This window comes from Pristiophorus japonicus, chromosome 6 (assembly GCF_044704955.1).
Source record: "Pristiophorus japonicus isolate sPriJap1 chromosome 6, sPriJap1.hap1, whole genome shotgun sequence".
Classification (NCBI taxonomy): Eukaryota; Metazoa; Chordata; class Chondrichthyes; family Pristiophoridae; genus Pristiophorus; species Pristiophorus japonicus.
The window spans coordinates 252,406,281-252,430,863 of record NC_091982.1 but is presented as its reverse complement, the minus strand read 5'-3'; the positions used below and the strand labels follow the sequence as shown (position 1 = coordinate 252,430,863).

The 24,583-nt window shown below is 48.5% G+C and overlaps 1 protein-coding gene across 6 annotated transcripts in view; it reads left to right on the top strand.

Moving 5' to 3' along the window:
• Positions 1 to 24,583, top strand: part of lpp (LIM domain containing preferred translocation partner in lipoma) — a 487,813-nt gene that overhangs the window by 412,892 nt on the left and 50,338 nt on the right. The gene's annotated exons all lie outside the window — the stretch shown is intronic.

Genomic DNA, 24,583 nt, shown 5'->3' with positions numbered 1-24,583 from the left:
CCAAACACTTGTTCATCCATTTCCTCATCCGTGTTATTCATACCCGAATGTTCGAGCCACGCGCATCTAAACCGCTTGTCATACTCCAGGACCTCCTCTGTTCCTTTCTGTTGGCAGGCTGCAATTTTTCCCCAGTCTGTCTTAGCTGGACTGAAGGCTTGCAGCCAGTGTTTAATCGCCTCCCATCCTGCGTTTAATTCTTGCTCATCCTGCCCCAAAGCTTCTTCTACCTTGTCGTGCAATTTTCTTCCTTGTGTTTTTGGCCATATTGGTCAAAATTTGCACTCCGTCCCAGGGATGAAGTTGATATATATTTCCTAAGCGGTCCAATTGGTCCCACGTTTTTACTCCCCCTTTCTTTGGATTGGGCAATTCCTTGGACCATTTATCAATTTTCTCTGGGTCTGCCGGATCATGAACTAAGTATTCTGCATACACCCTTTTCTTCGTTTTTTTGTTCCGCCCTCATCCGCAGTCTCTTCTGATTTGACTACAACTCGTCTTTTTTTTTAAATGGGGCAAAGCGCACCCCTAATTCTTCATCCTCCGACCCTGTATCATCGGAGGATTCAGAATCCGTATCTATTCCTCGGTCGTGTCTTCGGGTTTGCGCTTTTAATTTATCCAAACATGGGTACCCTGGGAATTGACCGATACATTTTCCTTTTCCTATTACTGTCTCTTGACCTAATGATTTTTTCCATTCTTTAATTTCACGTTTAAGATCTTTAACTTCCGCTTCTGACTTTTCAAGTTCAAATCTTTTCTGTCGCAGCTGTGCACAAACAGCTTGCAATTGGTCCTTTGTACTGGTCAGTTCTCGATCATGTTGGGAACGCATTATAATTTCATTCCGGTTTCGAATCTGTCCCATAACGGCTAGGGACCATCTAGTTCGCTCTTTATTTTTCATACGGGTCGTTTTTCCCCAGCCCTTTTAATCTCGTCCAAGGACCATTGTCCTTTGGAGGTTCCGTACTTTTGTTCGATCTTAATTCAGGCTTTAGATAAGTCGAATTGTTGCTCTATGTAATCTTTCAACTGTTGGAGGATTTCATCTATCGAAACCTCAGGCGGTGCCCGCCCACCTTTAACAGTTGTGGGCAATTCTTTGCTCTTATCTCCTGCTGCCATAATACTGATTTCTTTACTGGGGTCTCGAGTCGTCGGCTTTCCAGCCGATCAGTGGGTCGGTGATTAATTAACTAACACACCGCCGAAGTTAGACGTCTATGGGACCTCGAGCCGACTACCAACCGGAGGGTTCGCAAACCGGAGGCTTTCGGAATCGCGTAGAAGGAGAGGCGAATTTAGACAATTGACCGAGGACTTTTATAAAGAGGAGTCCTTACCTCAGTATGTAAGTCCGATGTCCAAAATTCAGTTTCTTCCCTCAGCGATCGTGTTCGTGACGCCAAAATTGTTTGTTCTCTTAATTTCCAATGAAATACGAACTCCGATTGTAGTTTTAATGTAACTTTATTCTGGCAGCAGCAACAAGCTCTTGGCTTTAAGCTAGGCCTTTGTCCTTCTGAGACCACATGGCCAAAATGGCTGTTTATATACCTGATTCAATTTACAGAAAAGAACTCGCCTTCTTTGACCTTATTGGCTCAATTAATAGTCTGTTAACCTTTAATTGGCTCGCTACCCAAGGTCCTAAAATGTCAAGTTGATTGATGACTTAATGCAATGTGGTCTGTGTTTTCTCAAAACTGCAGCCAGGCTGCAGAGCTTGAATTCTCTATCAGTGACAGATTAGGAAGAAGGGAGGTGCAACGAGACCTGGGTGTCATGGTACATCAGTCATTGAAGTTTGGCATGCAGGTACAGCAGGTGGTGAAGAAGACAAATGGCATGTTGGCCTTCATAGCTAGAGGATTTGAGTATAGGAGCAGGGAGGTCTTACTGCAGTTGTACAGGGCCTTGGTGAGGCCTCATCTGGAATATTGTGTTCAGTTTTGGTCTCCTAATCTGAGGAAGGACGTTCTTGCTATTGAGGGAGTGCAGCGAAGGTTCACCAGACTGATTGCTGGGATGGCAGGACTGACATATGAGGAGAGACTGGATCAACTGGGCTTGTATCCACTGGAGTTTAGAAGAATGAGAGGGGATCTCATAGAAACATATAAAATTCTGACGGGATTGGACAGGTTAGAGGCAGGAAGAATGTTCCCGTTGCTGGGGAGTTCCAGAACCAGGGGTCACAGTCTAAGAATAAGGGGTAAGCTATTTAGGACCGAGATGAGGAGAAACTTCTTCACTCAGAAAGTTGTTAACCTGTGGAATTCTCTACCGCAGAAAGTTGTTGAGGCCAGTTCGTTAGATATATTCAAAAAGGAGTTAGATATGGCCATTACGGCCAAAGGGATCAAGGGGTATGGAGAGAAAGCAGGAAAGAGGTGCTGAAGTTGAATGATCAGCCATGATCTTATTGAATGGCGGTGCAGGCTCGAAGGGCCGAATGGCCTACTCCTGCACCTATTTTCTATGTTTCTATGAAAGACCTGGCTCCTCTTTGGCTGGCCATCCAACCCATGTGTATTATGTGGGTTCATTGTTCTGCTCTTTTTCTGAGGTGGAGGTGAGAGGTACTTTTGAATATTAGAGTGGCTTTGTCAGTTGCCCCCTTTCCTGGCCGACAGCTCTTTTGTCAATGGATGACTGACCAGTCTTTTATCACAGCTAACTGCCATGCGGTCTCTGGAGTTTTAACAAAAAACAGCTTTTTCACTTATCTGCATAGGGTGACCCAAGCACAGGGAAAATACCTCAGAAAAAAATAAAATCCACGAAATAGTCTCAACTAAGTCCATTCTTTAAACACAAACTTTGCGATCTCTTCAGTGGGAAGGGCAGTACTAAGGGAGCGCCGCACTGTTGGAGGGGTCGTACTAAGGGAGCACTGCACTGTTGGAGGGGCAGTACTGAGGGAGCACTGCACTGTCGGAGGGGCAGTACTGAGGGAGTGCTGCACTGTCGAAGGGGCAGTACTGAGGGAGCGTTGCACTGTCGGAGGGGCAGTACTGAGGGAATGCTGCACTGTCGGAGGGGCAGTACTGAGGGAGTGCTGCACTGTCAGAAGTGCCATCTTTCAGATGAGATGTTGGACAGAGTATCCGTCTGCCCAGTTGCCATGGCTCTACTCGAAGAAGAGTACAGGCGTCCTCCATGGTTTCCTTGCTCGTATTTATCTGATCATTTATCTCACTGCTGTTTGTGGGATCTTTCCCTGCACAAACTGGCTGCTGTGTTTCCTATATGACAACCGTGACTACACGCCAAAAATACTTAAATGGGTGTAAAGCACTTTGGGATGTCCTGATGTCTTGAAAGTTTTTCTTATACAGAACCCTGGTTAGACACACTTGGAGTTTCTTTATCAGTGTCCCGCGCTCCCCGTCCCTCGCTCCCCGTCCCGCGTTCCCCGTCCCTCGCTCCCCGTCCTGCGTTCCCCGTCCCGCGTTCCCCGTCCCGCGTTCCCCGTCCCTCGCTCCCCGTCCCGCGTTCCCCGTCCCGCGTTCCCCGTCCCGCGCTCCCCGTCCCGCTTTCCCCGTCCCTCGCTCCCCGTCCCGCGCTCCCCGTCTCGCGCTCTTCGTCCTGCGCTCTCCGTCCCGCACTCTGTGTTGGCCTGGAGCTGTCGAGGGAATCAATTCCTGACTTATTTTTGAGTGTTTTTGAAGAAACTGTAAATGACACCCGTGGTGTGGTTAAATTTATGCTTCTTTTAATGAAATATAATGATACCTTTTACAGGGCAGCTGCGTTTGGGGAGTTTTTGGGGCGGGCGTTGAGCCAGGAACAATCTTAGGCTCAGATATTTCAGGGTCTCTACTGCGATAATATTTACAGCTTTGGCTGCCCTGCAAACCCGCTCTCAGATGGTTTTCATTTCAAAAGCTCGTATTTTAAATAGATTCACCGTTAACCCACTCAGCTCACTAACCCTGGCAGCAATGCACGTCACACTGTGTTCGTGGGGCACCGTGATCACAGCCTCAATCCTTCGCCCACTTCGCATTTACACACTTTGCTCTGCCCCCACCCCGCAACTCCTGCATTTATATAGTGCCGTTAACGTCTCACAGGAGTGTAAATCAGACACAATGCGACATTGAGCCACATAAAGCGATTTCAGAACAGAGACTGGTCAGTGAGGCAGGTTTTAAGGAGCATCTTAAAGGAGGAGAGAGGCGGAGAGGTTTCGGGAGAGAATTCCAGAGCTTGGGGTCCAGGCAACAGAAGGCACGGCCACCGATGGTGGAGCGATGGAAATCGGGGGATGTGCAGAAGGCCAGAGTTGGAGAAACGGAGATGCTGGAGGGTTGTAGCGAGCGAGGCCATGCTGGGATGTAAACAAAAAGCGGATGAGAATTTTACATTTGAGGTGTGGTATTGCCAGTAGCTGATGTCGGTCAGTGATGGCAGGGCTGGAGGTAATGAAAGCATGGCCAGCAGCAGGGGACAGAGGCAGGGGCGGAGACGGGCGATGTTACGGAGGTGGATATTGGGCTGGTAACTCAGCTCGGGGTCAACTACAGCACCAAGGTTACGAACGCTCATTCAGCCTCAGATAGTTGCCAGGGAGACACATGGAGACAGTGCGGAGTTTGTGACGGGGACCGAAGACAATGGCTTCAGTTTTTTCAATATTTCATTGGAGGAAATTGACTAGAGGATGTTCCAAAGCAATTTGCAGCCAATGAAGTACTTTTGAAATGTAATCACTCTGTCGGACACACGGGAGCCAATTTGCGCACAGCAAGCTCCCACAGACCGCAATTCGAAAATGACCAAATAGTCCGTTGTAATGATGTTGGCTCAGGGATAAGTTAGGGGAGCAGACAGGTGTTTCTGTGACCACAGACGTGACTCCAGGATGGTATGTTGCCTCCCTGGTGCCAGGGTCAAGGATGTCACTGTGGCTGCAGGACGTTCTGAGGGGGGAGGGTGAACAGCCAGAGGTCGTGGTCCACATCGGTACCAATGACATAGGTAGAAAGAGGGATGAGGTCCTGCAGGCAGAGTTTAGGGGGCTAGGAGAGAGAGATTAAAAAGCAGGACCTCAAAGGTAGTAATCTCCGGATTACTCCCGGTGCCACGTGCTAGTGAGTACAGAAAATAGGAGGATAGAGCAGATGAATGCGTGGCCGGAGAGATGGTGCAGGAGGGAGGGCTTTCGTTTCCTGAGGCATTGGGACCGTTTCTGGGGGAGGTGGGACCTGTACAAACCGGACGGGTTGCACCTCAACAGAGCCGGGACCAGTATCCTCGCGGGGTGGTTTGCTGGTGCTGTGCTGGGGGGATTTAAACTAGCTTGGCAGGCGGATGGACACCAGGATGTAGCATTAGAAAGGAGAAACAAAGTGCACAAAGGGATTGGGAGAGACAGATAGCACTAAAATAAGAAATAGTAAGGTCAGACAAAGAGAAAATAAAAGCAGGTCTAAGACAGTTTTACAATGCATGTGTGTAAACTCACGAAGCGCGGTAAATAAAGTTGGTGAGCTGCAGGCGCACATAATCACACGGGAATATGATGTTGTGGCAATAACTGAGACCTGGCTCAAAAAGGGCAGGATTGGGTATTAAATATTCCTGGTTATAAGGTGTTCAGGAAAGATAGGAGGTGGTGTGGCAGTATTGGTTAAGGAGAATGTTCCAGTGCTGGAGAGAGAGGATGTCCTAGAGGGGTTAAGGACAGAATCTATATGGTTAGAGCTGAGAAACAATAGAGGTGCCATTACACTACTAGGTGTATTCAATAGGCCAACAACTAGTGGGAAGGATAGAGAGGAGCAAATTTGCAGACAAATTACAGAGAGGTGCAAGAACGATAGAGTAATGATAATGGGGGACTTTAACTATCCTAATATAGACCGGGATAGTAATAGTGTAAAGAGCAGAGAGGGGGAAGAATTTCTCAAGTGTGTTCAGGAGAACGTTCTTGATCAGTGTGTTTCCGGCCCGATGAGGGAGAAGGCATTGCTGGATGTGGTTCTGGGGAATGAGGTTGGTCAAGTTGGTCAGTAGGGGAACATTTAGGGAACACTGATCATAAGGTTTAGATTAGCTATGGAAAAGGACGGGCAGAAATCTAAAGTAAAAATACTTAATTGGAGGAAGGCCAATTTCAGTGGGTTGAGAACGGATTTGGCCCAGGTAAACTGGAATCAAAGATTGGCAGGCAAAACTGTAATCGAGCAATGGGCTGCCTTTAGGAACATAGGAACAGGAGGAGGCCACTCAGCCCCTCGAGCCTGTTCCACCATTCAATGAGATCACGGCTGATCTGCGACCTAACTCCATATACAGACCTTTGGCCCATATCCCGTAATACCTTTGGTTAACAGAAATCTATCAATCCCAGATTTAAAATTAACAATTCACCCCCGGCATCAACTGGTGTTTGCAGAAGAGAGTTCCAAACTTCTACCTCCCTTTGTGTGTAGAAGTGTTTCCTAATTTCACTCCCTCTAGAATTCCTAAACTGGTGGAAATAGTTTCTCTCTATCTACCCTATCTGTTCCCCTTAATATCCTGAAAACTTTGATCAGATCACCCCTTAACCTTCTAAATTCCAGAGAATACGACCCTAATTTGTGTAATCTCTCTTCGTAACTTAACCCTTGGAGTCCGGGTATCATTCTGGTAAACTGACGCTGCACTCCCTCCAAGGCCAATATATCCTCCCTAAGGTGTGGTGCTCAGAACTGTTCACAGTGCTCCAGGTGTGGTCACCAGGGCTTTGTACAGCTGCAGCATAACTTCTACCCCCTTGTATTCTAGCCCTCTAGATATAAAGGCCAGCATTCCATTTTCTGTTACTGTTCATGACATTTAATGATCTATGTACCTGAGCCCCCAAATCTCTTTGGACATCCACTGTTTCTAGCTTTTCACCATATGTATGTGTGCACAAATCATTGAAGGTGGCAGGGCAGGTTGAGAAAGCGGTTAAAAAAGCATACGGGATCCTGGGCTTCATAAATAGAGGCATAGAGTACAAAAGCAGGAAGTTATGATGAGCGTTTATAAAACACTGGTTCGGCCTCAAGGAGTATTGTGTCCAATTCTGGACACCGCACTTTAGGAAGGATGTGAAGGCCTTAGAGAGGGTGCAGAAAAGATTTACAAAAATGGTTCCAGGGATGAGGGACTTCAGTAACGTGGATAGACTGGAGAAGCTGGGGTTGTTCTCCTTGGAGCAGAGAAGGTTGAGAGGAGATTTGATCGAGGTGTTCAAAATCATGAGGGATCTGGACAGAGTAGATAGAGAGAGAAACTGTTCCCATTGGCGGATGGTTCGAGAACCAGAGGACACAAATTTAAGGTGATCGGCAGAAAAACCAAAGGCCACATGAGGAAAGTCTTGTTTACGCAGCGAGTGGTTAGGATCTGGAATGCACTGCTTGAAAGGGTGGTGGAGGCAGACTCAATTGTAAGGGAATTGGATAAGTACCCGAAGGAAAAAAAATTTCAGGGCTACGGGGAAAGGGCGGGGGAATGGGACTGGCTGAGGTGCTCTTGCAGAGAGCCAGCACGGGCTCGACGGGCCGAATGGCCTCCTTCTCTGCTGTGACCATTCTATGATTCTATGATAAATATTGGCCCCAGGACACTGCGGAGAACTCACCTGCTCATCTTCAAAAGTGCCGTGGAGTCATTGATATCCACCTGACAGGGCAGACAGGGCCTCGGTTTAACATCTCATCCAAAAGACGGCACCTCCGACAGTGCAGCGCTCCCTCACTACTGCACTGGATTATGGGCTCCAGTCTCTGCCTGAAAGGGCGGTGGAAGCAGATTCAATCATAACTTGCAAAAGAGAATTGGATAAATATTTGAAAAGAAAAAATTTGTAGTGCTTTGGTAAAGAGCAGGGGAGTGGGACTAAATGGATCTCTCTTTCAGAGATCCGGTACAGACTCGATGGGCTGTGAACACAGCTCAGACCAATAAGCAAACCAAGCCCTTCACCGTCCGTACGGTTCCATTATTCAGAAGATCACCTCACCTAGCCATTGGGGGCGCCTTTCGACTTGCCGTTCTGGGCTGGGGTGTTGATAATGCCGTGTACCGATCTTCAGAACGGGACCGGCTGAGGAAAGATTACAGGTATAATGTCCCGAAACCAGAAACCCCGGGACCAAGGCCATTCTGGTTTTCGGGTTTGTCCGGATTTTAGAGAAGAAATCCGATGTCCCGAATCCGGAAACCTCGTGGACCTCCGGCCCAGCACCCTTGGGACTGAGCGCTGCCGGACCAGGGAATTTTCCAGACCACAGGAGGTCACGCCGATCCTAGATTTGCCGGGTCCTGATGACGGCGCTCGGGCTCCTGAACGCCTCCGCCACACTCCGGCTGCAAAACTCGGGCCTCGCTCCCTCTCCACACCGATCCCCCCAACTGAGGAGGGAACGTCGGAGGCAGCGGGGAGAAGAGGAGCAGCCAGCCCTAGGACACAGCACACCGAGCCCCGCACCCGGTCTGGGAGGGAACACCGGAGGTGCAGCAACCTTGAGGCCGGGCCGGGCCGCACCGCACTGCGTATTGTTTTGGATTCAGCTTGGAGAAAGGTGTGCACAGCTTAAAAGTCCAGTTTTCGGGAAACATTTCCGGATTCCAGTTAGCGACTCTTGCAACCTGCACAATGTCCGCTTTTCGGACAATTACGGTTTTTAGAACTCCGGATTTCAGACATTCTACTTGCATCAGATATTTCTGGAGAGCGCGGGAGGCTGTAGGATACCTTTTCCCGGGAGCGAATTAAATAGTGCGGTTTGTTGCATTTTTGAGTCTCCAATGGGACAAATTGACAGCACAACAATAATTGCCATTAAATTGCCGATCTTACTGTAAGAGGTCATAGGAGCGCTGATGTGTGCAATAGAAAAATGGCATGTTGGTCTATTGAGTGACACACTTCAGAATAAAGAGAATTTACTCTGTATCTAACCCCGTGCTGTACCTGCCCTGGTAGTATTTGATGGGACAGTGTAGAGGGAGCTTTACTCTGTATCTAACCCCGTGCTGTACCTGCCCTGGTAGTGTTTGATGGGACAGTGTAGAAACATAGAAACATAGAAACATAGAAAATAGGTGCAGGAGTAGGCCATTCGGCCCTTCTAGCCTGCACCGCCATTCAATGAGTTCATGGCTGAACATTCAACTTCAGTACCCCATTCCTGCTTTCTCGCCATACCCCTTGATCCCCCTAGTAGTAAGGACCTCATCTAACTCCTTTTTGAATATATTTAGTGAATTGGCCTCAACAAGTTTCTGTGGTAGAGAATTCCACAGGTTCACCACTCTCTGGGTGAAGAAGTTCCTCCGCATCTCGGTCCTAAATGGCTTACCCCTTATCCTTAGACTGTGACCTCTGGTTCTGGACTTCCCCAACATTGGGAACATTCTTCCTGCATCTAACCTGTCTAACCCCGTCAGAATTTTATATGTTTCTATGAGGTCCCCTCTCATTCTTCTGAACTCCAGTGAATACAAGCCCAGTTGATCCAGTCTTTCTTGATAGGTCAGTCCCGCCATCCCGGGAATCAGTCTGGTGAACCTTCGCTGCACTCCCTCAAGAATGTCCTTCCTCAGGTTAGGAGACCAAAACTGTACACAATACTCCAGGTGTGGCCTCACCAATGCCCTGTACAACTGTAGCAACACCTCCCTGCCCCTGTACTCAAATCCCCTTGCTATGAAGGCCAACATGCCATTTGCTTTCTTAACCGCCTGCTGCACCTGCATGCCAACCTTCAATGACTGATGTACCATGACACCCAGGTCTCTTTGCACCTCCCCTTTTCCTAATCTGTCACCATTCAGATAATAGTCTGTCTCTCTGTTTTTACCACCAAAGTGGATAACCTCACATTTATCCACATTATACTTCATCTGCCATGCATTTGCCCACTCACCTAACCTATCCAAGTCGCTCTGCAGCCTCACAGCATCCTCCTCGCAGCTCATACTGCCACCCAACTTAGTGTCATCCGCAAATTTGGAGATACTACATTTAATCCCCTCATCTAAATCATTAATGTACAGTGTAAACAGCTGGGGCCCCAGCACAGAACCTTGCGGCACCCCACTAGTCACTGCCTGCCATTCTGAAAAGTACCCATTTACTCCTACTCTTTGCTTCCTGTCTGTCTGACAACCAGTTCTTCACTCTGTATCTAACCCCGTGCTGTACCTGCCCTGGTAGTGTTTGATGGGACAGTGTAGAGGGAGCTTTACTCTGTATCTAACCCATGCTGTACCTGCCCTGGTAGTGTTTGATGGGACAGTGTAGAGGGAGCTTTACTCTGTATCTAACCCGTGCTGTACCTGCTCTCGGACTGTTTGATGGAGCAGTGTAGAGGGAGCTTTACTCTGTATCTAACCCGTGCTGTACCTGCCCTGGTAGTGTTTGATGGGACAGTGTAGAGGGAGCTTTACTCTGTATCTAACCCGTGCTGTACCTGCTCTCGGACTGTTTGATGGAGCAGTGTAGAGGTTGCTTTACTCTGCATCTAACCTGTGCTGTAGCTGCCCTGGGACAGTGTTGAAGGGACAGAATGTTAGAATTTGTCAATTAAAACCTCTTTGCACAGAGGCTTGTGAGAAGGTGGAATACATGGCCCTCAGGCAGTCAGGGGATTAAGTGCTGCAGAGGCAGGGCAGGGAATGGGGACTGTTGAGGAGAGCTGGCACACTGCAGGCTGCGTGTATCTCTGATCGCTCGAAGCCATTCATTGCTGTCCTGGGTGTGCAGTGTGTGCAATCACCTCCTTGTGCTGTTCGTGTCCCACATTGTCAGGCATTGATCACCTGACCCGTGTTCCTCCCCCCCCCCCCTTACCCACTCACACGGCTTTAAACGCCCGCTAGTACATCTTGCACACATGATTCATTATGTATGTTAAACTGAGCAAGTCCTACAGCTGCTGAACAGGAGAGTGAGCCAGGGGGTGCTCGCACATAAATCTGTGGAACCTCCAACGCAGGCCAGGACTGCAGTAAAACTGTGATCCAGAGATTCTGGAGAGCATTAGCGGAAGGACTGAGTGCAGATGTGAAGAGGTTGGACTGTTGGTGTGTGAGTGTTTAGGGCACACTCTGCCTAGGGCCCTGTGCAGATCTGGGCATCACATCGTGAGATGATGATTCCTGCTCCCAGGAGGCTACACAGGGGCGATGTAGATTGCAGATACCCAGAACAGTGATGCCAGGATTACACTTGGTCCTCGGTGCAGTTTGAAGAAATATTCACCCTGGGGAATGTGAATCTTTTCCCAGCTTCCCTTTATTCCTTTCTGTGATTATCTTAGATTTTTGCCCTCTCACTCCATCGAGCCATCCAACCTATCACTACACAGCTTTATCATAACCCCATTCATGATCTTGATGACCTCTGGCAGGTCATCGCTTAACATTCTGCACTCTAGTCAAAAAATACAGAACCCAACCAAAACTTGCATTTAAATAGCGCTTTTAATATAGTAAAATATCCCAAAGTGCTTCACAGGAGCGATTATCAAACATAATTTGACACCAAACCACATAAGGAGATATTAAGGCAGATGACCAAAAGCTTGGTCAAAGAGGTAGGTTTTAAGGAGCATCTTAAAGGTGGAGAGAGAGGCGGAGAGGTTTACAGAGGGAATTCCAGAGTTTAGAACCTTGGCAACAGAAGGCACGGCCACCAGTGGTTGAGCGATTATAATCAGGGATGCTCAGGAGGGCAGAATTAGAGGAGCGCAGACATCTCAGGCTTGGTTGTGGGGCTGAAGGAGATTACAGAAATAGGGAGGGGCGAGAAGGAGAATTTTAAAATCGAGATGTTGCTTAGAGGAATTGAACACAAATCTCTTTCTTTACTGTATCTGTTGTGTATGGAGAAAGAGTCAGACTGAACACTGTGAGCTCAAAGTGAAGTGTGACCGTAGTCTTTTATTGCAGGTCTCCAGAGTGCCTTGCCAACCTGTGAAGCCTCCTTAAATACCTGTGCTCCCATGGGATTATGGGATCCCTTGGGACTCCAGGGGATGAGCCCTCTGGTGCTGTACCGAGTAAATACAAGTCCACATTTATAACAACACTCGCACCCACCCACCGCCCCCCCCCCAAAGTCAATAGTGTAACTATTTACAATGTGAGTCGATCTGGGGCCTTTCTTGCCCTGGTTGATCGTGTCTCGGTGTGAAAGTTGGTATTGTTGAATCATTTGTTGGGCCTTCGCTGGGCTGCTGTGCAGCTGGCCTTGCTGGGCTGCCTGGTGTGTTGGGTCCTGCAGGGGTGCTGTGGATGATGGGTTCTGCTTCGTGGTCAACCGTGGTGCCGGTTGCCACTGGTGTGTATATGTTGGGGGATCAAAAAAGGCAGGATCCAAGGTGGGTTGCTCAGGATAGTCCGTGAATCTGAGTTTGATTTGGTCCAAGTGTTTCCGGTGAATGAGTCCATTTGAAAGTTTGACCCGAAACACCCTGCTTTCCTCTTTGGCCACAACAGTGCCAGGAAGCCACTTGGTACCTTGTCCATAATTTAATACAAATACAGGATCATCGATTTCAATCTCGCGTGACACATTTGCGCTATCATAGTATGCACTTTGTTGAAGCCGCCTGCTCTCTACCTGTTTATGTAGATCAGGGTGAACTAACGAGAGCCTTGTCTTAAGTGCTCTTTTCATGAGCAGTTCAGCAGGTGGGATCCCAGTGAGTGAGTGGGGTCTCGTGCGGTAGCTAAGCAGGACTCGGGATAGGCGAGTCTGCAGTGAGCCTTCAGTTACCCTCTTCAAGCCTTGCTTAATGGTTTGCACTGCTCTCTCTGCCTGACCACTGGATGCTGGTTTAAACGGGGCAGATGTGACATGTTTGATCCCGTTACGGGTCATGAATTCTTTGAAGTCAGCACTGGTAAAACATGGCCCGTTGTCGCTCACCAGCACATCGGGTAGGCCGTGTGTGGTAAACATGGCCCGCAGGCTTTCAGTCGTGGCAGCGGACGTGCTAGCCGACATTATCTCACATTCAATCCACTTGGAGTATGCATCTACAACCACAAGGAATATTTTACCCAAGAATGGGCCTGCATAGTAGGCGTGTACCCTGGACCACCGTTTGGAGGGCCAAGACCATAAACTTACCGACGCCTCCTTGGGTACATTGCTTAACTGCGAGCATGTATTACATCTGTGAACACAGGACTCTAAGTCCGCATCGATACCAGGCCACCACACGTGGGATCTGGCTATGGCTTTCATCATTACGATGCCTGGGTGGGTACTGTGGAGGTCATTGATGAAGGTGTCTCTGCCTTTCTTGGGGACCACTACTCGATTGCCCCTCAGAAGGCAGTCTGCCTGTATAGACATTTCACCTTTGCGCCGCTGGAACGGCTTTATCTCTTCCTGCATTTCCACTGGGACACTGGACCAGCTCCCGTGAAGCACATAGCTTTTGACTAGAGATAATAAAGGGTCCTGGCTTGTCCAGGTTTTGATCTGCCGAGCAGTGACGGGTGATTGCGCACTCTCAAATGCTTCCATAACCATGGCTAGATCTGCGGGCTGTGCCATTTCCACCCCCGTGGTGGGCAATGGCAGTCTACTGAGAGCATCGGCGCAGTTTTCTGTGCCTGGCCTGTGGCGGATGGCGTAGTTGTTTGCGGACAACGTGAGCGTCCATCTCTGGATGCGGGCCGATGCGTTGGTATTTATCCCCTTACTCTCGGAAAACAGGGATATAAGTGGCTTATGGTCAGTTTCCAATTCGAATTTTAGCCCAAACAGATATTGATGCATTTTCTCACACTCTTAACACTTCTTTCTCAATCATGCTGTAGGCTCTCTCAGCCTTAGATAGACTCCTGGATGCATAAGCAACCGGTTGCAGTTTCCCGAAATCATTAGCTTGTTGCAATACACACCTAACGCCATATGACGACGCATCACATGCTAGTACCAAACGCTTACATGGATCATACAACACAAGCAATTTGTTTGAACATAACAATTTTCTCGTTTTTACAAAGTCATTTTCTTGGCTTTTGCCCCAAACCCATTCCCCCTCTTTTCGCAGTAAGACATGCAGTGGTTCTAGCAGGGTGCTGAGACCCGGTAAGAAGTTACCAAAGTAGTTCAAGAGTCCCAGAAACGACCGCAGCTCCGTCACTTTCTGTGGCCTCGATGCGTTCTCGATTGCCTCCATCTTCGCGTTGGTGGGCCTTATGCCGTCTGCCGAAATCCTCCTTCCCAAGAACTCCACTTCAGGTGCCAGGAAAACGCACTTCGAGCGTTTTAACCTGAGCCCTGTGAGGTTGAGTCGACTAACAACCTCCTCCAGGTTCTGCAGGTGCTCGACTGTGGTCCGTCCTGTGACCAAGATGTTGTCCTGGAAGACTACGGTGTGCGGGACCGACTTCAGTAAAATTTCCATGTTTCTCTGGAATATCGCCGCCGCTGATCGGATTCCAAACGGGCATCTGTTATAAACAAAAAGACCCTTCTGCGTGTTGATGCAGGTGAGGGCCTTCGATGATTCCTCCAGTTCCTGCGTGATGTAGGCTGAAGTCAGATCCAGCTTCGTGAACGTCTTTTCTCCCGCCAGCGTTGCAAAGAGGTCGTCGGCCTTTGGTAGTGGGTATTGGTCCTGCAGGTAGAAACAATTGATAGTTACTTTGTAATCGCCACAGATTCTGACGGCGCCGTCTCCCTTGAGGACTGGGACAATAGGACTGGCCCACTCGCTGAACTCGATCGGTGAAATGATGCCCTCTCTTTGCAGTCGGTCTGGTTTGATCTCGACCCTTTCTCTCATCATGTACGGTACTGCTCTCGCTTTGTGATGGATGGGTCGCGCCCCCGGAATTAGGTGGATCTGCACTTTTGCTCCTTGGAATTTTCCGATGCCTGGTTCGAACAGCGAAGGAAATGTGTTTTAAGACCCGGGCACACGAAGTGTCATCAGCGGCCGATAGCGCTCGGATGTCGTCCCAGTTCCAGCGTATCTTTCCCAGCCAGCTCCTGCTGAGCAGCGTGGGATCATTGCCTGGTAGCTTGTGCACCGCTCCATCGTTGGAGACCTTTATGGTAGCACTGCCGATTACAGGAATCAGTTCTTTTGTGTAAGTTCTTAGTTTCATGCGAACTGGAGTTAAGACTGGCCTTGAGGCCTTGTTGCACCACAACCTTTCGAAAGTCTTTTCGAAAGTGATGGACTGGCTCCCGCCCGTGTCCAGCTCCATTGACACCGGGAGTCCATTTAGTTCAACATTCAGCATTATCGGGGGACAATTCATGGTGAATGTGTGCACACATGTACCTCTGCCTCCTCTATCTGAGGCTCTGCTTCGTTGTGATCCTCCATGCAGCATGGTGGTTTGCAGGTTTAACAGGCTTAGCAGCTCGCCTGCACACTCGTTGGAGGAGTCACATTGTTCTACAGCCCTTGCAAATGTACTCTTTGAATCGGCATGAATGGAAAGGATGATCACCCCCGCAGCGCCAACAAGGTAAGGCGTTAATGGCCTTGCATTCATCACCCTTGATGGTGGGCTCTGAGTCATCTGCGAACGTGCAGCTGCAGGTATGTGTGACCTGCCCTGTACGTTACGATTCGAAAACAACATCACTTTGTTCACAGTACTTGTAGCAGCACTTGTGTGCTGAGAGATTTGCTTCATATTGTCACTGGTGGCAATGAACGCCAGGACTATCACTATGGCCTTACTCAAGGTTGGGGTCTCTACAGTCAAAAGTTTGCGAAGTATGGTTTCGTGGCCAATGCCAAGTACGAAAAAGTCTCTGAGCATGTGCTCCAAATGTCCTTCAAATTCGCAATGTCCTGCAAGGTGTCTTAGCTCGGCGACATAACGGCCTTCAGACCTTTTGTAGGTGTAGAACCGGTACCTCGCCATCAGAACGCTTTCCTTCGGGTTCAAATACCCTCGGACCAGTGTGTACAAATCGTCGTCCGATTTCTCCATGAGTTTGGCTGGAGTGAGCAGATTCTTCATGAGGCCATACGTTGGTGCCCCACAGACGGTGAGGAGGATCGCCCTTCGTTTGGCAGCGCTCTCTTCCCAATCTAGCTCGTTGGCCATGAAGTATTGGTCGAGTCGCTCCACAAAAGTTTCCCAATCGTCTCCCTCCGAGAATTTCTCCAGGATGCCCACTGTTCTCTGCCTCTTTGAGTTCGCTATCTCGTCGCCAGTTGTTGTGTATGGAGAAAGAGTCAGACTGAACATTGTGAGCTCAAAGTGAAATGTGACCTTCGTCTTTTATTGCAGGTCTCCAGAGTGCCTCTCCAACCTGTGAAGCCTCCTTAAATACCTGTGCTCCCAAGGGATTATGAGATCCCTTGGGACTCCAGGGGATGAGCCCTCTGGTGGCTGTACAGAGTAAATAAAAGTCCACATATATAACAATATCCCCCTTCCCTGATAACTTCTGAGTCAATCTACACTGCACTATTCAATATCATCATCATCATCATCATAGACAGTCCCTCGGAATCGAGGAAGACTTGCTTCCACTCTAAAAGTGAGTTCTCAGGTGACTGTACAGTCCAGTACGGGAATTACAATCTCTATCATAGGTGGGACAGACAGTGGTTGAGGGAAAGGGTGGGTGGGGAGTCTGGTTTGCTGCACGCTCCTTCCGCTGCCTGCGCCTGTTTTCTGCTTGCTCTCGGCAACGAGACTCGAGGTGCTCAGCGCCCTCCTGGATGCTCTTCCTCCACTTAGGGCGGTCTTTGGCCAGGGCCTCCCAGGTGTCGATGGGGATGTTGCACTTTATCAAGGAGGCTTTGAGGATGTCCTTGAAACATTTCCTCTGCCCACCTGGGGCTCGCTTGCCGTGTAGGAGTTCCGAGTAGAGCGCTTGCTTTGGGAGTCTTGTGTCGGGCATGTGGACGATGTGGCCCGCCCAACGGAGTTGGTCGAGTGTGGTCAGTGCTTCGATGCTGGGGATGTTAGCCTGATCGAGGACACTAACGTTGGTGCGTCTGTCCTCCCAGGGGATTTGCAGGATCTTCCGGAGACATCGTTGGTGGTATTTCTCCAGCACCTTCCTTTAGTTGAGGTGAAGGTTAAGGGAAAATTTAACGTAGATGTTGAAAATTGTGATGTGTTTTTTTGAGTAAATAAGGAGAATGCTTTCCCCGGCAGGAGGAGGGGTAACCTGAGGACTCAGATTGAAGATCATTGGCAAAAGAACCAGAGGGGGAGATGGAGAGAAATTTTTACGCCACGGGTTTTAATAGACACATAGAAACATAGAAAATAGCAGCAATAGTAGGTCATTCGGCCCTTCGAGTCTGCACCGCCATTCAATATGATCATGGCTGATCCTCTATTTCAACACCATATTACTGCTTTTTTCCCATACCTCTTGATGTCTTTTGTTTCTAGAAATCTATCTATCTCCCTCTTAAATATATTCAGTGACTTGGCCTTCACAGCCTTCTGTGGTAGAGAATTCCACAGGTTCACCATCCTCTGAGTGAAAACATTTCTCCTCAGCTCGGTCCTAAATTTCCTGCCCCGTATCCTGAGACTGTGACCCCTTGTTCTAGACTTCCCAGCCCGGGGGAAACATCCTCCCCGCATCCAGTCTATCCAACCCAGTCAGAATTTTATACGGTTCAATGAGATCCCCTCTCATTCTTCTAAACTCGCGTGAATACAGGCCTAGTCGACCCAATCTCTCCTCATACGACAGTCCTGCCATCCCAGGAATCAGTCTGGTGAACCTTCGCTGCACTCCCTCTATGGCAAGTATATGGCAAGTATAAAGGACAAAGGGTGAAGGCTTTGTGTCTTAATGCAAGGAGTATCTGTAATAAGGTGGATGAATTAACTGTGCAAATAGATGTTAACAAATATGATGTGATTGGGATTACAGAGACGTGGCTCCAGGATGATCAGGGTGAACTCAACATCCAGGGGTATTCAACATTGAGGAAGGATAGAATAAAAAGAAAAGGAGGTGGGGTAGCATTGCTGGTTAAGGAGGAGATTAATGCAATAGTTAGGAAGGACATTAGCTTGGATGATGTGGAATCTATATGGGTAGAGCTGCAGAACACCAAAGGGCAAAAAAACGTTAGTGGGAGTTGTGTACAGACCTCCAAACAGTAGTAGTGATGTTGGGGAGGGCATCAAACAGGAAATTAGGAGTGCATGCAATAAAAGTGCAGCAGTTATAATGGGTGACTTTAATATGCATATAGATTGGGCTAACCAAACTGGAAGCAATACGGTAGAGGAGGATTTCCTGGAGTGCATAAGGGATGGTTTTCTAGACCAATATGTCGAGGAACCAAATAGGGGGGAGGCCATCTTAGACTGGGTGTTGTGTAATGAGAGAGGATTAATTAGCAATCTTGTTGTGCGAGGCCCCTTGGGGAAGAGTGACCATAATATGGTGGAATGCTGCATTAGGATGGAGAATGAAACAGTTAATTCAGAGACCATGGTCCAGAACTTAAAGAAGGGTAACTTTGAAGGTATGAGGCGTGAATTGGCTAGGATAGATTGGCGAATGATACTTAAGGGGTTGACAGTGAATGGGCAATGGCAGACATTTGGAGACCGCATGGATGAACTACAACAATTGTACATTCCTGTCTGGCGTAAAAATAAAAAAGGGAAGGTGGCTCAACCGTGGCTATCAAGGGAAATCAGGGATAGTATTAAAGCCAAGGAAGTGGCATACAAATTGGCCAGAAATAGCAGCGAACCCGGGGACTGGGAGAAATTTAGAACTCAGCAGAGGAGGACAAAGGGTTTGATTAGGGCAGGGAAAATGGAGTACGAGAAGAAGCTTGCAGGGAACATTAAGACGGATTGTAAAAGTTTCTATAGATATGTAAAGAGAAAAAGGTTAGTAAAGACAAACGTAGGTCCCCTGCAGTCAGAATCAGGGGAAGTCATAACGGGGAACAAAGAAATGGCAGACCAATTGAACAAGTACTTTGGTTCGGTATTCACTAAGGAGGACACAAACAACCTTCTGGATATAAAAGGGGTCAGAGGGTCTAGTAAGGAGGAGGAACTGAGGGAAATCCTTATTAGTCGGGAAATTGTGTTGGGGAAATTGATGGGATTGAAGGCCGATAAATCCCCAGGGCCTGATGGACTGCATCCCAGAGTACTTAAGGAGGTGGCCTTGGAAATAGCGGATGCATTGACAGTCATTTTCCAACATTCCATTGACTCTGGATCAGTTCCTATCGAGTGGAGGGTAGCCAATGTAAACCCACTTTTTAAAAAAGGAGGAAGAGAGAAAACAGGGAATTTTTGACCAGTCAGCCTGACATCGGTGGTGGGTAAAGTGATGGAATCAATTATTAAGGATGTCATAGCAGCGCATTTGGAAAGAGGTGACATGATAGGCCCAAGTCAGCATGGATTTGTGAAAGGGAAATCATGCTTGACAAATCTTCTGGAATTTTTTGAGGATGTTTCCAGTAGAGTGGACAAGGGAGAACCAGTTGATGTGGTATATTTGGACTTTCAGAAGGCTTTCGACAAAGTCCCACACAAGAGATTAATATGCAAAGTTAAAGCACATGGGATTGGGGATAGTGTGCTGACATGGATTGAGAACTGGTTGTCAGACAGGAAGCAAAGAGTAGGAGTAGATGGGTACTTTTCAGAATGGCAGGAGGTGACTAGTGGGGTACCGCAAGGTTCTGTGCGGGGGCCCCAGCTGTTTACACTGTACATTAATGATTTAGACGAGGGGATTAAATGTAGTATCTCCAAATTAGCGGATGACACTAAGTTGGGTGGCAGTGTGACCTGCGAGGAGGATGCTATGAGGCTGCAGAGCGACTTGGATAGGTCAGGTGAGTGGGCAAATGCATGGCAGATGAAGTATAATGTGGATAAATGTGAGGTTATCCACTTTGGTGGTAAAAACAGAGAGACAGACTATTATCTGAATGGTGACAGATTAGGAAAAGGGGAGGTGCAGTGAGACCTGGGTGTCATGATACATCAGCCATTGAAGGTTGGCATGCAGGTACAGCAGGCGGTTAAGAAAGAAAATGGCATGTTGGCCTTCATAGCGAGAGGATTTGAGTACAGGGGCAGGGAGGTGTTGCTACAGTTGTACAGGGCCTTGGTGAGGCCACACCTGGAGTATTGTGTACAGTTTTGGTCTCCTAACCTGAGGAAGGACATTCTTGCTATTGAGGGAGTGCAGCGAAGGTTCACCAGACTGATTCCCGGGATGGTGGGACTGACCTATCAAGAAAGACTGGATCAACTGGGCTTGTATTCACTGGAGTTCAGAAAAATGAGAGGGGATCTCATAGAAACGTTTAAAATTCTGATGGGTTTAGACAGGTTAGATGCAGGAAGAATGTTCCCAATGTTGGGGAAGTCCAGAACCAGAGGTCACAGTCTAAGGATTAGGGGTAAGCCATTTAGGATCGAGATGAGGAGAAACTTCTTCACCCAGAGAGTGGTGAACCTGTGGAATTCTCTACCCCAGAAAGTTGTTGAGGCCAATTCACTAAATATATTCAAAAAGGAGTTAGATGAAGTCCTTACTACTAGGGGGATCAAGGGGTATGGCGAGAAAGCAGGAATGGGGTACTGAAGTTGCATGTTCAGCCATGAACTCATTGAATGAAGGGCCGAATGGCCTCCTCCTGCACCTATTTTCTATGTTTCTACGTTTCTATATCCTTTCTTAGGTAACAAGACCAAAACTGCACACAATCCTCCAGGTGCGGTCTCACCAAGGCCCTGTATAACTGTAGTAAGATATCCTTGCACCTGTACTGAAATCCTCTTGCAGTGAAGGCCAACATATCATTTGCCTTCCTAACTGCTTAGTGCACTTGCATGTTTGCTTTCAATGACTGGTGTACAAGGACACCCAGGTCCCTCTGTACATCGACACTTCCCAAGCCATCACCAGTTAAATAATATTTGTCCTCATGTTTTTCCTACCAAAGTGGTTAACTTCACATTTATCCACGTTATACTGCATCTGCTATGTGTTTGCCCACTCACTCAACCTATCTAAATCGCCTTTGCATCCTCCTCACAACTCACAATCCCACCAATTTTGTGTCGTCAGCAAACTTGGAAATATTACATTTGGTTCCCTCATCCAAATCATTTATATATATTGTGAATAGCTGGGGCCCCAGCACTGATCCCTGTGGTACCCCATTAGTCACCGTCAGTGATCTGGAATGCGTTGCCTGAAAGGAGATTCAATAATAACTTTCCAAAGGGAATTCAGTAACCACCTGGGGCTAGAAATTGTGTAGCATCCCGTTTGGGGCGATAACTTTTGTGGGATTGCGAAAGTATCGCTGGGGGCTACACAGGTGGAGCCGGCGTGAACTTCTGGTCCAGCGCTCCGGGAGGGAAGTGGAATGTCGAATCAAGCACTGCCACTTCCCTCGGACTGGCATAGCCAGCAGGAGGGGCGGCAGAGCGTGGCACCATGCCCAGGGCAGCACTGCCGGGATCCATGGCTCCTTCCCTCCCTTAAAGGGAAGGGCCCTCACTGCAAGAACGATGTCCTCGTCGCCGACGACAACCGAGGTCCGCCATGATCAGCCCCAAGCACTGGAACAGGGCTGATCGATGGCGGCAGAACAAAATGGGAAAAAATCACCTCGGGGCTCAAAACAGATTTTTTACGTACCCGAGCAGCATCATCTATAAACAGCGTTCCCCCAGCGCCGGCCTCACGAACAATGCCTCCTGCCTCTGCCGGTGTCGACGCCCGCTGATGCTGCAGGGGACGGAACCAATGACCGATGACGTCACCATCTCCGAGGCACAGGAGATCGTGGCGCTAGGGGTTACCACCGCCGCAAACCTCCAAGGCAAGTTGGCAGCTGTCGGTACTCTCGCCGCGCTCGCTCACAGAGTTGGTAGCACCCAGTTATTGCCCCGTTACCGTCCCGTTATCGCCCCATTACCGTCTCGTTACCGCCCCGTTACCGTCCCATTACCACCCCGTTACCGCCCCATTATCACCCCGTTACCGCCCCATTATCACCCCGTTACCGTCCCATTACCGCCCCGTTATCGTCCCATTATCACCCCGTTACCGTCCCGTTATCACCCCGTTCCCGTCCTATTACTGCCCCGTTCCCGTCCTATTACCGCCCCGTTATCGCCCCGTTCCCTTCCAATAACTGCCCCATTATCGCCCCGTTACCATCCTATTATCACCCCGCTACCATCCTATTATCACCCCGTTACTGCCCCATTATCGCCCCATTACCGTCCTATTACCGCCCCGTTACCATCCCATTACCGCCCTGTTACTGTCCCATTATCACCCCATTACCGTCCTATTAATACCCCATTTACGCCCAGTTACCGTCCTGTTACAGCCCCGTTACCGTCCTATTATTGCCCCGTTATTGCCCCATTACCGCCCAGTTACGGTCTTATTATCGCCCCGTTACCGTCCTATTACCACCCAGTTACCGCCCCGTTACCATCTTATTACCGCTCCATTACCGCCCCATTACCGTCCTATTACCGCCCTGTTACCGTCCTATTACTGCCCCGTTACCATCTTATTACCGCTCCGTTACCGTCCTATTACCGCCCCGTTACCGTCCTATTACTGCCCCATTACCGTCCTATTATTGCCCCGTTACTGTCCCATTACCGCCCAGTTACGGTCTTATTATCGCCCCGTTACCGTCCTATTACCGCCCCGTTACCACCCCATTACCATCTTGTTACTGCCCCATTACCAACCTATTACTGCCTCAATACCGTCCTATTACCGTCCTATTACCACCCCGTTACCCCTCGTTACCATCCTATTATCGCCGCATTACCATTCTATTATCGCCCCGTTACCGCCCTGGAGGCAGTAACAGGAGACGCATAGAAGGCCAATTTCTCCCCCTTGAAGATGAAAATATTTTAAGGGCAGAGGAAAAGGAGCAGGAGAGTGTGACTAACAGGCCTCCTTCTGAGCTGCGAGATTCTATGTGCTGTGTGAGGGGAAGCAGTGACCTGTGGCAACGTGCACTGATTTTGCCCCATGTCATTCACCCCTTCCTCCACTCCAAGCTGTGCTTACCAAACTTGATGTCAATTTGAGGGTTGTTTTGGGCTCTGGCCTCTCGCCCACTAGTAAATGAAGTCCTGCTTCCCTAATCCATGTCATGGAGTGCTTCAGCCAGCATTGGGAGCACACGCTCATCCCATCAGCCCGTGCTGAGCTCAGAGGCCGTCCAGACTTTGAAAGCCAGCGTCTAGCCTCCTGCTCGCAGAAGCTCACATCTCCCACTCCTATTGTACAGCTCAGTATTTAAGATAAGGTTTAAGATAAAGATTGAGAAGGTCAAAGTAAGCCGCAGACCAAAGTAATAAATTGGGAAAGAGCTGATTCCAAGGGGATGAGAAGGGAACGAGGAAAATCCAACTGGCAAAGTTTACTGACAAACAACGAAATAGAACAGCAGTGGGAAACATTTACAACACGCAGCAGAATGGCTATAAAACAGGAAACAGAGAGTGGGAGTTACTCAGACTGTCAAAGGGTGGGAGCTGGTGTTGCGCACGGATCGGTGCTGGGGACCACTGTTGTTCACCAATTACATAAACAATTTGGAATCAGGAATCGGCACTAAGATTTCAAAATTTGTAGACGTCACCAAATTGGGAGTGTGGGGTGGTTAATACAGAGGAAGACCACTGCACAAAACAGGAAGATATTAACAAATCTGCAGAATGGGTGTGTAATGACAAGTGAACTTCAGTATAGATCAGTGTAAGGTGCATTTTGGTAGGAAGAATAAGGAGGCCACATATTGCATGGTAAATAAAGTGTCTCAATGGGGTAGAGGAAGAGAGGGATCACAAATCTCTAAAAGTAGAGGCGCGGGTTAATAAGGCCATAAAAAGCAAACCAAGCACTGGGTTCATTTCTAGAGGGACAGAATTGAAAAGCAGAGAAGTTATGTTAAACTTGTGTCACACCTTGGTTAGGCTGCACTTGGAGTTCTGTTAGCAGTTCTGGTCTCCATATTCTAAAAAGGACATAGAGGCACTGGACGAGGTGCAAAAAAGGTTTACGAGAATGGAAGCAGAACTGAGAGGTTTTACCGACCAGGAAAGGCTGACAGGTGGGGGCTCTTTTCTCTAAAAAAGAGAAGGCTGAGGGGTGACCTGATAGAGCTCTGTAAGATTCAGATAGGGTAAACATAGAGAAGTTGTTCCATTTGTGGGGGAGACCAGAACTCGTGGCCATAAATATAAGATGGTCATTAATAAATACATTCTGGAACTCAGGAGAAACTTCTTTACCCAGAGAGTGGTGAGAATGTGGAACTCGCTGCCACAGGGAGTGGTTGAGGCGAATAGAATCATAGACTCATAGAAATTTACAGCACAGAAGGAGGCCATTCGGCCCATCGTATTCGCGCCGGCCAACCAAGAGCTATCCAGCCTAAGCTCACTTTCCAGCTCTCGGTCCGTAGCCCTGTAGGTTACAGCACTTCAGGTGCACATCCAAGTACTTTTTAAATGTGGTGAGGGTTTCTGCCTCTACCACCCTTTCAGGCCGTGAGTTCCAGACCCCCACCAC